This window comes from Dasypus novemcinctus, chromosome 25, assembly GCF_030445035.2.
Source record: "Dasypus novemcinctus isolate mDasNov1 chromosome 25, mDasNov1.1.hap2, whole genome shotgun sequence".
Classification (NCBI taxonomy): Eukaryota; Metazoa; Chordata; class Mammalia; order Cingulata; family Dasypodidae; genus Dasypus; species Dasypus novemcinctus.
The window spans coordinates 28,749,713-28,765,523 of NC_080697.1; the positions used below are offsets into that span (position 1 = coordinate 28,749,713).

General features: G+C 45.1%; 1 pseudogene; it reads left to right on the forward strand.

Annotated features, from left to right (window-relative positions):
- The first annotated feature begins 13,373 nt into the window (after positions 1-13,373).
- LOC101411442 (heterogeneous nuclear ribonucleoprotein D0 pseudogene) lies at positions 13,374-14,362 on the forward strand (annotated as a pseudogene).
- Positions 14,363-15,811: the final 1,449 nt, after the last annotated feature.

Consider the following 15,811-nt stretch of genomic DNA (forward strand, 5'->3'; position numbering starts at 1 on the left):
GGAGAGCAGTGTTCCAAAAAGTACTCACCACATGCCACGAGTAGGCCCTATGGTGATGAAAGAGATCACTGACGTGGAAGGAGTCTGCTGAGTGGGGCCTGGGGTTGAAGAGAACCTCTTCTACTGTGTCCTGTACAGTTGTTTTCTAATCTATGTATCATGGAAACAAAAGAGACAGAAGAAACATGAACAAGAAAGCGACTCCATTGCAGAAAACCAGAGCCAAACGCCACCACTAGGTGCCATGTTGGATAAGAATTGTTCCTTCCTCACACTTCCTGGAGGGCAGGGGGCTGGATTTGAAGGCAGGAGGAGGGGCAGGGACCCTTGCAGAAGGGGCAGTAGGGGATCCCTGGGCCAGATCTGTGACCGATGTGAGAACCTCTCTCCATCTGATAGCTCAACTGGTCCAAGCCAAGAGTCTGGGTTGGGCCAGGCTGCCAGGTCACTCTTCAGAGGGGGATTCCTCACCAACCAAAGTTCCAAGGCCTGGTCAAATGGGCCTACCAAGGGCTGGCATTGCACTGCAGGTCTCTCCCATGGCAATGGTCACAGACATGCTGTCTCCAATTGCATCACCTCCATCTTTTTTAACTGAAAACCTGGCCTTTTCCACTGGTTGCCTGAGGGCTCCTGCCTTGGCTCCCTGCCAGGCAAACCCTCCCCACCCCCCCCCCACCCTCACCCCCACCCCCAGAGGCCTGTCTCCCAGAGAGGAGAGGCTGAGACTTTCCTGTTCCTTGTCAATTCCCTCCCTTTCTCTGTGTTTCTTTTCTGGGATGAGAGGGGCCCCTGAGGACCCATCTGACTCTTAGAAATGAGCCTGCCCTTTCTCCTCTCACCCTGCTTTTTGGTACAGTATTAATGAACATTTTTCTTTTCTCCAGGTTTGGGGGACCCAAAACGAAGCTGCTTACATATCTGGTTGTGAGACTTTTCAGTGGAAATAATTTCTGCTCACTTGAGGCACTATGGTCAAGTGGGATTACAGGTCCTTGTGTTCCGTGTATGAGGTACATTATAAGAAGCCATCGTGACCGTCAAAAGTGGTTGTATGGGTTGTTTTGGCATTGACTCAAGTAATAATGATCAGTTTCTGAAAAAAATAAAAATAAAACCTGGAAGCACATTTTGCTCGGCCAGAGCATGCAATGCAATCAGGTGATTTTCCTACTGATTCGTTCAAAGCCACCATAGCAGGCGATTCAACATGTACATTGCCAAGATTTCCAAACTAAAGCAGACGACCTTCTTGCTGAGGAGCAGCTGAGTAGATAAAGTACTGGTGCTCCTGAGGGCTGCAGGGACACACAGGTCTACATTGATGGCAGGTGGTTCTGAGCTTCAGTGCCCTGCCAGTGGGCCCTACTTTGGAATATGTGCTCCTGAAGGTGATGGAGTTGGATTCAGATGGGACCTCCCTACACATGCCTCTTCTTGCACTTTGGCTGAAAATGAGTCTGCAGATTGCCACCTGAAGTGATGTAAGTCATAGAGAACTTCCCAAAAGGCCAGACCTTCTGCCAGAAGAGTCCAGTATTCCCAGGAGGGGAAGAGCTCTATGAGTGAGAGCACTTTGGGGGAGCACTTCATCCTGAGCAAGACAGCCAAGCTCTCCCCAACAACAGGACATGGACAAGTCTGCAACCCTGCTCTTCCCCAGCAGCCCTGCCACTCCTTCATTTTCAGCTCCTCTCACAACCTTGACCCTCTTAGGCAAGCTCATGGGGACCGCAGAGAGAGAAGGTGGCTTGAACCTGAAATATAAGCACTGGACCAGAAAAAGGACTTAATCCTGAATCATGAACCCTCATCTCTACTTAATGACACATTACTACTACACTACTTCTCAAAGTAAAAAAGAAAACCAAAAATGGAAAGAAAACATTTGGAATCCCTGTTTCTGCTAATAGCATAATGTACAGAACATAAGGAGAATTACTGTAATTCTACCAAAGCACAAAGAGCCACAGCAATGAATGGGAAAAGTGCCTGAATAGACATATCTGCCTAGAATACATACAAATGACTGAGAAGCACATAAACAGATGCTCAACATCATTAGCCATTAGAGAAATATAAATAAGATACCAAAGATAAAAACGAGGCACTACTTTCTACACACACTCTTGAAAGCTGTTGTTAGGGGGAAAAATGGTTGAAAAGATGTGGAAAATGGACCCCTTAAACACTATGGATGGGAATTTAAAATGCTGAAGCCCAACAGTTAAACACAGAATTACCATGGCAGCTGGCAATTCCACTCCTAAGTATACACACCAAAGGAATGAAAATAGGGTCTCAACCAAATACATCTATGCTTTTATTCATAACAGCCTCATTCAGAAGAGGAGTTATAAAGGAAGGGAGTTGGGAGTTATTGTTAAAGGGGCATGAAGTCTGGTTGGGATGATGGAAAGGGTCCGAATACAGTGGTCAAAGCTACAAAATATTATCAATGAACTCAATCAATGTCACCATGTGTCCTACTTACAATGATTAAAATGATTTTTATGCTATGAATGTTTTTCCACAATTAAAAGGGAAAAATCAAGTATGGCACTGACCACATTTATAGAATGAAAGATCCAAGCCACATGATTCCCTCAATTGACTCAGAAAGCGCTTTTGAAAAATTCCCACACCCGTTCATATTAAGGAAACATTCAGAAAGGTAGGAGGAGATGGCATCTTCATCCATATGATAAAGGATATCGATGAAAAAACAGCTGTTAAGATGAAAAGACCTGCTCAAAAAGGAAAGACTTTTCCCTAAATCAGAAGAAAAGACTCATCAGATTTAAAAACTTTTCAGCATGAAAGTCCATTATCAAGAAAGGAAAAAGAAAATTTCCTGAAGTAGGGACAAAACACTTGAACATCATCTGTGTGATGGGAGTTTAATATGACAAGCCTATAAGCTACTGAAAGTCAAGAATAAAAGGAGAAATACCACCATTAAAATAGGGGCAGGTGACTGGACCTTTTCCAAAGAAGATATACTAATGAGAAATAAGCATATGAGAAGGTGCTAAACATCCTGAGAAAACAGGGAAATACAAATAACACAGGAAGTGCTACCACGTCTTTAAAAATGTTGGATAACTACTGAAGTAGATGCAGTGTAATCAAAACCCTCACACATTGCAGAGAGAAAGTTAAAACCGTGAAGCCACCTTGGATTCCAGTTTGTTGATGCCTCAATTAGTTAACCATAGAATTTCCATACGACCTAGAAGTTGCACTCCTACTTTTATAATGAAAGGTCAAAATAGGTATTCAAACAAAACGTTATCCAGGAATGATTTTAGCGTCTTTATTTGCCACATCGAAAAGTGAAAGCAACTCCAATGTCCATCAATGAATGAACAAACTAAATGGTATATAGAGGCAACAGAGAACTGTACAGCTATAAAAAGGAATGCAGTTCTCCAAAGAGCTGAAATATGGATGAACCATGAAAGCACTGTGCTAACTGAAGCCAGCGCAAGGAATAGCACTGCAGAAGTGCACTGAAATCAGCTGGGTAAATGGTGAACTCCACAGGGACAAAATATCGATTAGCACATGGACTCTGGGCAGGCATCAACAGTAAAAGATTTCAGTTTTGGGTGATGGAACATGCCTGGTAATGGCTGGAAGGCAAAATAGCACAGCATTGTGAATATTAACAAGATGACAGATTTGTGTGCTGGACTAATCATCCAAAGGGGTGCTGATGCACAATTCCACAAGCCTGCTGGCTCCTCCAAAGGTATGTCTTTCTCATAGGAGCTTACAGATACCAGGCTGTAATGCCTAAGTTACTACCCTTGACAAAGTCTATTTGCACGTCTTGGAGCAAAATGACTGGCATCATCAGCCAGGGTGCAGGCATCCTGGCTTCCTCTCTTCCCAAGTCTTGCCTCTCTATGGGCTAAGCTCTCCTGTTTGCTCCACAAGGGCAGCTGTAGACTATGATGCTCTCTAGGCTTTGCCTCTCTCCACAAGGTCAGCTGGAGACAATCAGGTGAAGGACTGTGTTTCTCACTCACCCCGGGTATTCTGCCACATCTAAGGAGCAGTTTCTATTCCTCTGTGTTCTTCCTTTGCCTCAAGTAATGTCTTGATGGGTTTGCTTCTCTTTCCTCTCTGAGCTTACTTCCCGGGATTCCAGCTAAGACTTCAGCATCAAGCTCCAACTTCAAGAATCCTCAACTCTGTCCTTTGCCATGCCTTTTCTCTGCCAGTCACCACTGCCTGTGGGATGGGGACTCCATGTCTTAGTGACATGGCCCAATCAAAGCCCCCCTCATTGCTTAGTCTATGCCCGGTATAGACCCAATGATGAACACACTCCAATAACAGTTTTTGGAATTCATACCCATAGCGAACAGCTACATATACTGAAAATTGTTTCAAATGCAGGGAAATGAAGGCAAAGACTATAAGGGGCTTGCTCCTGTTGAGAACAGACTGCTCAAATGAGCTTATAAAAGAAGAGCTCTGTGTTTCCTGCCAAGGTCAAGCTGGTGGAAAATCACCCTCTATGCATAGATCACACAAAATGTATTACAAAAGATTACTGCAAGACAGGTGAGAATATATTCAAAGATATGGATAAAATACTCACTTGGGATAACCTGAAGTAGAATCTGCTCAAACAGGACACCACTGATGGTGGAAAAGTATGTGATAGGCAGCAATAAGAGAGTCAGACAACTGCAGGTAGCTGCTGGAAATATGTCATTTAACACTTACAGCTTTTTCATTCTATCATTCACCAGCCAGTATTTGAGGGAACTCTTTAAACCTCTCATGTATTAAAGAAGGGTAGGGTCCCATGAACCTTCCTCTGCTCAGAGGCACACTGCCTGCATTAGGAGATGCACATTTGCAAGCAATTTGCAGGTAAAGAACAATGATTTGGAAGCTGGCTTAAGCAAAATGCGGTATCACTTCCTCTCATTATAGACCTGTCATACAAAGGAATATACTTAGCTATTGTTTTTAGATTTGAGAGTCTGTCAATAAAAAGTTGTGGTTCATGTTTTAATTTTACATAGTACATGCTGGCATTATAATATTTTTTGAAAATGCAGAAATTTTAATACTCAGCACCACATATAACCTATTCAAATGATGGGATAACCTAAAAAGAACTGAGGCTTGAACCCAGTTGGACACGGCAGGATCTTGATTATATTCAAAGGTAGGAAAAGTAGCCAGAGAGAAAGCACAGAGGGGCTGAATGTGAGGTGTCAGGGATGGAGCTCTGACTGACAAAGCAGGGAGGCCAGAAGGACCCACCTTGCATTAAGTTATGCATGCTCAGGTGGCCATTGCCAGTGCAAAAAGGGGAGCTCTGTCTCTCCCCATCAGCCAAGTCCCTCAGCTACAGTGTATGAGCCACATGTTGGTAGCTGCCAGGGTGGTGCTTCAGCCCCCCCCTTCCTAATAGCCATCAAGTTAAATTGCCACCACTGCCCACCTGCCTCCAAGTCCCAGTGTTCCTGGCACCTGCCTCCTCAGGGCACTAAAACTCCAACGCCATCCCTCAGATGGGCCATAGCAGCCTGGGGCTTGGAAGTACATTAAGGACAAGGATAGGTGTGGAGGATCCACCCTGTGAGGCAGGAGGCCTGGGGACACACCTTGGGCTCACCTGCGCCTCAGGGCAGATACTGCAGGAGAAATGCGGGCAGTTCTGTCCCAATCAGCCCTGAAGCACTCAGGGTGGTAAGGGAGCATGACAGGGGCTTCCCATAGTTCCCTGCAGCCACAAGAACCACCAGAACCTGCAGCCACTGGGCACTAAAGCTCTCACTCACATTGGCACAGCAGTCATCCCCATCCCTCAGCAACAGATTCCATGGTTAGAAACTCCCAGCAGGTCAGTGGCTGGATAACCTGTGCTCCTCACTGTTCAGCCCTTCTGCCCCAAGTCCCAGGACTTCCGATGGGCTCCATCCAATCCCATGTATGCTGTGACTACTTCAGGCTGGCTATACTTTCCAACAGCCCTAGAACAGGGGAGGCCTGGACAGATGGAGGGGAAGTAGTGAGGAGAGGTTGAGGAAGAGTCACTGCCTGCAAAGTGTTGGAAGCAGCCCAGGAGGGCCTTGCCAACACAATGCAGGACCATCTGCCCTAGATTTACCCATCCAGGGGTGTGCTGGTGAGGAGGAACCTCCTCCAAGCCTGGACAGCCAAAGGGGCAAGGCCTCCTCACCAGTTTCTGCATGGTCTGCTGCAGCCCAGGGGCCTTATAAAGGTCCACTGAGTACTGTCACCATGCTGACAACCTCCTACATGCAGTGTGTATGTGCACCTGGCCCATTCCCCTTTGATAGTAGCTTCATCGAGATGCCCAGGGGCTGAAGTGAGCCATTTCATGTACTTCCAGAAGGGAAATTGTGAGGCCACCATTTTCTGTGTCAGGAGCACCTGACAACAAGAAGACCCTCCTAGTGAAGCCTCCCTGCCAAGGGCTGGTGCCAGTTCCTGAGGGCACATTGAAAATCTAGCACAGGCTGGTGCCAGGAAAGGCCTCCAGCTGCCTCTTCTGATCCCTGCACTTCATCCAGGTGACTGGATTGGGACTTTAACAACTTTCAAAAGGCAATCCACCTAGCAATCCCAGGAATTACCCATAAGCAAACCTGAATGACTTTCCCCAGACTCTGGGCATATTGGTAGGAGCCTGATGCACTCAGAGGATTTGAAATTTTTCCAAGATGTTCATAAAACCAAGGAGTAACAACCAGAATCCATACAAGACCTGCAGTACATCTCGGGGAAGAACACACCAGACTCGAGCATTTTCCATCAGTCAACGTGAACATTAGAAAATGCTAGGAGGCATCATATGCCCTCAGCTGAGAGCCACAGAAAAGGGGATTGGGCTACATCGCATAGGAAATTCCACCTGGCTGGAAGGTCATGGCTTTCAAAGTGTGACAGAAGTTACCCGGAGCCTCATCTGTAGATTGTCAGCTGAAGCAATGTAAGTCCTAGAGAACTTCCCAAAATGCCAGGCCTTCTGCCAGAAGGGTCCACTGTCCCCAGTAAGGGAAGAGCCATCAGATTGAAACCACTGTATGGGACCACTCCATCCTGAACAAGGCATACAAGCTCTGCCTAGCAACAGGACATGGACAAGTCTGCAACCCTGCTCTTCCCCAGCAGCCCTGCCAACCCTTCATTTTTGGCTCCTCTTGCAACCTGAACCTCTTAGGCAAGCTTGTGGGGGCCACAGAGTGAGAGGTGGTTCTAACATGAAACATAGGCCCTGGCCCAGAAAATGTACCTATTCCCGAATTGGGAACCCTTATCTCTACTTAACTGCATGTTACTACTACACTGCTTTTCCAATAAAGTAAAAAAAGAACACCAAAAAAGGAAAGAATATATTTGGAAACCCTATTTCTGCTAATAGTGTAATGTACAGAACATAAAGAGAATTACTGTAACTCCACCAAAGCACTAAGAGCCACAGCAATGAATGGGGAAAGTGCCTGAATAGACATATCTGCCTAGAATACATACAAATGACTGAAAAGCACATAAACAGATGCTCAACATCATTACCACTAGAGAAATACAAATAAGATACCAAAGATAAAAATGAGGCGCTACTTACTACACACACACTTGAAAGCTGTTATGGGAAAAAATGGTTGAGAAGATGTGGAAAAATGGACCCCTTAGATAATATGGGTGGGAAATTAAAATGCTGAAGCCAGAAAGTTAAACACAGAATTACCATGGGAGCTGGCAATTCCACTCTGAGGAAAACACACCAGAGGACTGAAAGCAGGGACTTAACCAGATAGATCTATGCCAATATTCATGACAGCATCATTCAAAAGAGGAGCTGTGAAAGGAGGGAGTTGGGAGTTACTGCTAAAGGGGCATGAGGTCTGGGTGGGATTTTGGAAAGAGTCTGAATATAGTGGTTAAAGCTACCCAATATTATCAATGAACTCAATCAATGTCACCACGTGTCCCACTTACAATGATTAAAATGATTTTTATGCTATGAATATTTTTCCACAATTAAAGGAAAAAATCAAGTATGGTAATGACCACATTTATAGAGTGAAAGATACAAGCCATATGATCCCCTCAATTAACTCAGAAAACGCCTTTGAAAAATTCCCACACCCGTTCATATTAAGAAATCATTCAGAAAGGTAGGAGGAGATGGCAACTTCCTCCATATGATAAAGGATATTGATGAAAAACCAGCTGCTAAGATGAAAATACCTGCTCAAGAAGGAAAGATCACTCCCTAAGATCACAAGAACAGACTCATCAGAATTAAAAACTTTTCTGCATGAAAGTCCATCATCAAGAAAGGAAAAGGAAAATGTCCTGAAGTAGGGACAAAACACTTGAACATCATCTGTGTGATGGGAGTTTAATATGCCAAGCCTATAGGCTACTGAAAGTCATGAATAAAAGGAGAAATACTGCACTTAAAATATGGGCAGGTCCCTGGACCTTTTCCAAATAAGATATACTAATGAGAAATAAGCACATGAGAAGGTGCTAAACATCCTGAGACATTAGGGTAATACAAATAACAAAGGAAGTGCTATCACTTCTTTAAAAATGTTGGATAACTACTAAAGTAGATGTTGCATAATCAAAACCCTCACACATTGCAGAGAGAAAGTTCAAAGGGTGAAGACACTTTGGATTCCAGTTTGGTGACATCTCAGTTAATTCATATAGAATTTCCATATGACATAGCAGTTGCACACCTATTTTCCTACTGAAAGGTCAAAATAGGTGTTCAAACAAAACGTTATCCAGGAATGATTTCAGTGTCTTTATTTGCAATAGCCAAATGTGGAAGCAACTACAATGTCCATCAATGAATGCATAAACTAAATGGTACATATAAGCAACAGAGAACTGTACAGCTATGAAAAGGAATACTGTTCTGCAAAGAGCTGAAATATGGATGAACCATGAAAGCACTGTGCTAACTGCAGTCAGCACAAGGAAAAGCACCGCAGAACTGCACTGAAATCAGCTGGGTAAATAATCTTTTGTCTCCACAGAGACAAAATATCGATGACCACATGGACTCGAGGCAGGCATCAGGAGCAAAGGATTTCAGTTTTGCATGATGGAAAATGTCTGGTAATAGTGGAAGGGGAAAATAGCACAGCATTGTTACTGTTAACAAGATGACAGAGTTGTGTGCTGGACTAGTCAGCCAAAGGGGTGCTGAGGCACAATTCCACAAGCCTGCTAGTCTCCACCGAAGCTATTTCTTTCCAGTAGGAGCTTACAGATACCAGGCCATAACGCCTAAGTTACTTCCCTCGACAAAGTCTATTTGAACATCTTGGAGCAAGATAACTGGCAACATCAGCCAGGGTGCAGGATTCCTGGCTTCCTCTCTTCCCAAGTCTTGCTTCTTTCTGGGCTAATCTCCTCTGATTGTTCCACAAGGGCAGCTGTAGACTATGAGGCTCTCTAGGCTTTGTCTCTCACCACAAGGTGAGCTGGAGACAATCAGGTGGAGGGCTCTGTCTCTCACTCACCCCGGGTATTCTGCCATGTCTAAGGAGCTGTTTCTATTCCTCTGTGTTCTTCCCCTGCCTCAAATTCTGTCTTCCTGAAGCTTCTCTTTACTCTCTGAGTTTACCTCCCTGGATTCCAGTTAAGGCTTCAGCATCAAACTCCAACTTCAAGAATCCTCAACTGTTTCCTTTGCCATGCCTTTTCTCTGCCAGTCACCACCGCCCGTGTGTTGGAGACTCAATGTCCTACCTAGTAAAGTGGCCCAATCCAAGCCCTCCTCATAGCTTAGTCTTTCCCAGGTACAGATCAGATGAAAAACACACTCCAATAACAATTTTTGGAATTCATAACCATAGCAAACTGCTACATATACTGAAAATTGATTCAAATGGAGGGAAATGAAGGCAAAGGATTATAAGGGCCTTGGTCCTGTTGAGAACAGACTGCTCAGTTAAGGTTATAAAAGAAGAGCTCAGTGCTTCCTGCCAAGGTCAAGCTGGTGGAAAATCACTCTGTATGCATAGATCATACAGAATGTATTACAAAAGAGTACTGCAAGACAGGGAAGAATATGTTCAAAGATACAGATAAAACACTAACTTGGGATAACCTGAAGTGGAATCTGCTCACATGGGACACCACTGATGGTGGAAAAGTATGTGACAGGCAGCAACAGGAGAGTCACACAATGCAGGTGGCTGCTGAAAATGTAAGTCATTTAACACCTACAGCTTTTTTATTCTATCATTCACCAGCTGCTATTTGAGGGAACTCTTTAAACCTCTCATGTATTAAAGAAGGGTATGGTCCCAGGCACCTTCCTCTGCTCTGAGGCACACAGCCAGCATTAGATGATGCACATTTGCAAGCAATTTGCAGATAAAGAACACTGACTGGGGTGGCAGACTTGGCCCAGTGGTTAGGGCATCTGTCTACGACATGGGAGGTCCGCGGTTCAAATCCTGGGCCTCCTTGACCCATGTGGAGCTGGCCCATGGGCAGTGCTAATGCACGCACAAGGAGTGCCGTGCCATGAAGGGGTGCCCCCCACACACGGGAGCCCCATGTGCAAGGAGTGCACCCCATAAGGAGAGCTGCCCTGCGTGAAAGAAAGTGCAGCCTGCCCAGGAATGGTGCCGCACACACGGAGAGCTGATACAGCAAGATGATGCAACCAAAAGAAACACAGATTTCCATGCCACTGACAACAAAAGAAGCGGACAAAGAAGATGCAGCAAATAGACACAGAACAGACAACCAGGCTGGGGGGCGCCTAAGGGGAGAGAAATAAATAAATAAATAAATAAATAGATAGATAGATAGATAGATAGATAGATAGATAGATAGATAGATAGATAGATAGATAGATAGATAAATAAATAAATAAATAAATCTTTTAAAAAATAAAAAGAACACTGACTTGTAAGCTGGCTTAAGCGAAATGCGGGTATCTATTCCTCTCATGATAAGACCTGTCATACAAAGGATTATACTCAACTATTGTTTTTAGATTTCCATTTCTGTCAATAAAAAGTTGTGGTTCATGTTTGAATTTTATGTAGTACATGCTGGCAAAATAATATTTTTTGAAAATGCTGAAATTTGAATACTCGGCACCATATACGACCTATTCAAATGATGGGATAACCTAAAAAGAGCTGAGGCTTGAACCCAGTTTTTTGCAGCAGGATTCTGAGTATATTGGAAGGTAGGAAAGTAGCCAGAGAGAAAGCACAGAGGTGATGAATGTGAGGTGTCAGGGATGGAGCTCTGACTGACAAAGCAGGGAGGCTGGAGGGACCCACCTTGCATTAAGTATGCATGCTCAGGTGGCCATTGCCAGTGAAACAAGGGGACCTCTGTCTCTCCCCATCAGCCAAGTCTCTCAACCTTGGTGGGTGCCTGCCAGGGCGGTGCTGCAGCCCTACCTTCCCAACATCCACATTGTTCACTTGTCACCACTGCCCACCTGCCTCCAAGTCCCATGTTCCTGGAACCTGCCTCCTCAGGGCATCACACCTCCAACTCTCTCCCTCAGACTGGCCAGAGCCTCCTGGGGCTAAGAATACAATAGGGCAAGGAGAGGTATGGAGGACCCACCCCATGAGGCAGGAGGCCTCCGGACACAACTTGGGCTGACCTCACATCAGAGCAGATACTGGAGCAGCCATTGGGGCAGCTCTGTCCCAATCAGCCCTTTAGCACTCAGGGGCAGTAGGGCAGCATAACAGTGGCTTCCCATAATTCCCTGTGGCCAGAAGACCCACCAGCACCTGCAGGCACTGGGCACTAAACTTCTCTCATGTTGGCACAGCAGTCTTCCCTGTCCCCTAGACCACCAATAGACACCGTGGTTATGAACTCCCAGTAGGTCAGTGGCAGAATGACTTGTGCTCCTCACTGCTCACACTTTCTGCTCTAAGCCTCAGGCCTTCCAATGGGCTCCATCCACACCCATTCATGCTTTGACTACTTCACCATGGCTATCCATCCCAATGGCCCTAGAACAAGGGAGGCCTGGGCAGATGGATGGGAAGTTGTGAGAAGAGGTTGAAGGAGAGTCATTGCCTCTGAAGTGGTAGATGCAGCCCAGGAGGGCCTTGCCAACATTGTGTAGGACCAACTTCCCTCAGTTTACCCATCCAGGTGTGTGCTGGTGAGGAGGAATCTCCTCCAGTCCTGGATATCCAGGGCAGTATGGCCTCCTCACCAGTTTCTACAGGGTCTACTTGCAGCCCAGAGACCTGAAAAAGGTTCACTGAGCACTGTCACCATGCTGACAACCTCCTACATGCAGTTTACATGCACCTGGCCCAATCCCCATTCAGAGAAGTTTCATCGAGCTCCACAGAGCTGAAGTGAGCCATTTCATGTACTCTAGAAGGGCACTGAGACCACAACTTTCTGTCAGGAACAGCTAACAATCAGGATACATTCCTAGCTAATCCTCCCCACCTGCCAAGGGTTGGTGACAGTTCCTGAGGGCACACTGAAAATCTACTGCAGGCTAGTGTCAGAAAAGGCCTCCACCTGCATTGCCTACTCCCTGTGTCTTGTCCAGGTGACTGGATCAGGACTTGAACAGCTTTCAAAAATTAATCCACCTAGCAATCCCAGGAAGTCCCCATAAGCAAACCTGGATGACTTGCCCTGGGCTCCCGGTGTGTTGGCATGAGAATGACACACCGAGAGGATTTGAAAAATTTCCAAGGTGTTCATAAAACCAAGGAGCAACAACCAGTATCTATACAAGACCTGTGGTCCATCTCAGGGAAGAAAAAGCCAGACTCAAGCATTTTCCATCAGTCAACGTGAACATCAGAAAATGTTCAGTGGCATCATATGCCCTCAGGTGAGTGCCACAGAAAAGGGGTTTGGGTTGCACTCTAATAGGAAATTCCATCTGACTGGAAGGTCATGACTTTAGAATTGTGACAGAATTTTCCTGGAACCTCATCTGCAGATTGCCAGCTGAACTGATATAAGTCATAGAGAACTTCCCAAAAGGCCAGACCCTTTCCATTCAAAAGGGTCCAGTGGTTCAGTTGGCCATTTTAGGTAGTCCGAGCAGTGCCGTTAAAGTGAGCAGATGGCAAGAAGGGCTGCCACTGCTTCTTTTTCTTTTTAAGTGCAGCCAAAAAGAGCAGGAGTGCACGCCACGTGAGAGTGGGAGGCGAGGGGACAGGCCAGGGAAAGGCGCAGGAACTTTCACAGCCACGCGTGCTCCCTGTCTTGTGTGTCTCGCGAGGTAGAGCGGGTGCGCAGCAGCAGCAGTGGGGATTACTTTGCTGCTACTTTCAGTTCAGGGCAGCGGAGGGTGTAGTCTCGGCGGCGGCGGTGGAGGCAGTAGCACGATGTCGGAGGAGCAGTTCCGCGGGGACGGGGCGATGGCGGTGGGGACCCCGGCGGTAGGTGCCTCAGCGGGTGAGCAGGAGGAAGCCATAGTGGCGGCGGACCAGGGGGCAGCAGCAGCGGCGGGTAGGGAAGCTGGGACGGGGGCCGAGCTGCAGCCAGAGGCACCGAAGGGGGCAGCGCCGAGTGGGGGGGGGGGGGGGGCAAAGATCCATGCCAGTAAGAACAAGGAGGATGAAAGGAAAATGTTTATAGGAGGCCTTAGCTGGGGCACTACAAAGAAAGATCTGAAGGACTACTTCTCCAAATTTGGGGAAGTTGTAGACTGTACTCTGAAGTTAGATCCTATCACAGGGTGATCAAGGGGTTTTGGCTTTGTGCTATTTAAAGAGTCAGAAAGAACATAAATTGAATGGGAAGGTGATTGATCCTAAAGGGGCCAAAGCCATGAAAACAAAAGAGCCTGTTAGAAAAAATTTTGTTGGTGGCCTTTCTCCAGATACACCTGAAGAGAAAATAAGGGAGTACTTTGGTGGTTTTGGTAAGGTGGAAATCATAGAGCTCCCCATGGACAACAAGACCAATAAGAGGTGTGGATTCTGCTTTATTACCTTTAAAGAAGAGGAACCAGTGAAGAAGATAATGGAAAAGAAATACCATAATGTTGGTCTTAGTAAATGTGAAATAAAAGTAGCCATGTCAAAGAAACAGTATCAGCAACAGCAACAGTGGGGATCTAGAGGAGGATTTGCAGGGAAGAGCTGGTGGAAGAGGTGGTGATCAGCAGAGTGGTTATGGGAAAGTATCCAAGCGAGGCAGTCATCAAAATACCTACAAACCATACTAAATTATTCCATTTGCAACTTATCCCCAACAGGTGGTGAAGCAGTATTTTCCAATTTGAAGATTCATTTGAGGGTGGCTCCTGCCACCTTGCTAATAGCAGTTCAAGCTAAACTTTTTCTATCAAGTCCCCGAATGGAAGTATGACCTTGGGTCCCTCTGAAGTTTAATTCTGAGTTCTCATGAAAAGAAATTTGCTTTCATTGATTTTTTTCTTAATTGCTATGCTTCAGGATCAATTTATTTTATACCCCTCCCCCAGTATTGTAGAGCAAGTCTTGTGTTAAAAGCCCAGTGTGACAGTGTCATGATGTAGTAGTGTCTTACTGGTTTTTTAATAAATCCTTTTGTATAAAACAAACAAACAAACAGAAAAAAAAAAAAAGGGTCCAGTGTTCCCAGGATGGGAAGAGCTCTCTGATGAAAAGCACTGTGTGGGAGCACACCCTCCTGAGCAAGGCATCCAAGCTCTCCCCAGTAACAGGACATGGGCAAGTCAGGAACCATGCTCTTCCCCAACAGCCCAACCACATGTTCATTTTCTGCTCCCCTTGCACCCTTGACCCTCTTAGGCAAGCTCATGGGGACCACAGAGCAAGAAGGTGGCTCTAACCTTAAATGTAAGCCCACTTATTGTATGAGTCTCCAGAAGTCAGAAAGAGGATCTAATCCCAAAATTTGAACCCTAATCTCTACTTAACTACTTTACTACTATACTACTTTTCCAAACACTAAAAAAGTAAACCTAAAAAGGGAAAGAAAATATTTGGAAACTGTGTTTCTGCTAATAGCATAATATACAAAACATAAAGAGAATTACTATAACTCAACAAAAGGACAAACATCCCCATTAAAAAATAGGAAATGGCTTGAATAGACATATCTGCCAAGAATATAGACAAATGCCCAAAAAGCATGTAAACAGATGCTCAACATCATTAGCCATTAGAGAAATGCACCGAAGATACCAAAAATAAAAATGAGGTGTTACTACACACATGCTTTAATGCTGGTTTTAGGGGGAAAAAAATGGTTTTGAGGATGTGGAAAAATGGAACACTTGTAAATTATGGGTTCAAAATAAAATGAAAGTCACACAACCCACTTAAAAAATGGTTAAGAAATTTGAACTGACACTTTCTCAAAGAAGAAATTCAAATGGCCAAAAAGCACATGAAAAGATGCTCAAAATCACTAGCTATTAGGGAAATGTAAATCAAAATTTCTAGGAGATACCATGTTACTCCCATCAGACTGGCAGCTATCAAAAAATAGAAGACTACACGTGTTTGAGGGGATGAGGAGGAATGGGAACACTCACCCAGTGCTATTGGGAATGCAGTAGAATCCAGCCATTCTGGAGGACAGTTAGGCAGTTTCTCAAAAAACTACTTGTAGATTTGCCTTATGACCCAGCAATCACTCTACTGGGTATATATGCAGAAGAACTGAAAACAAGAACACAAACCTATGCACACCAATGTTCATAGTGTCATTTTTCATTATTGCTAAAATTTGGATTCAACCCCAAACCCATTGACAGATGAATGGATAAACAAAATGTTGTCTATACATACAATGGAATACTACTCAGCTA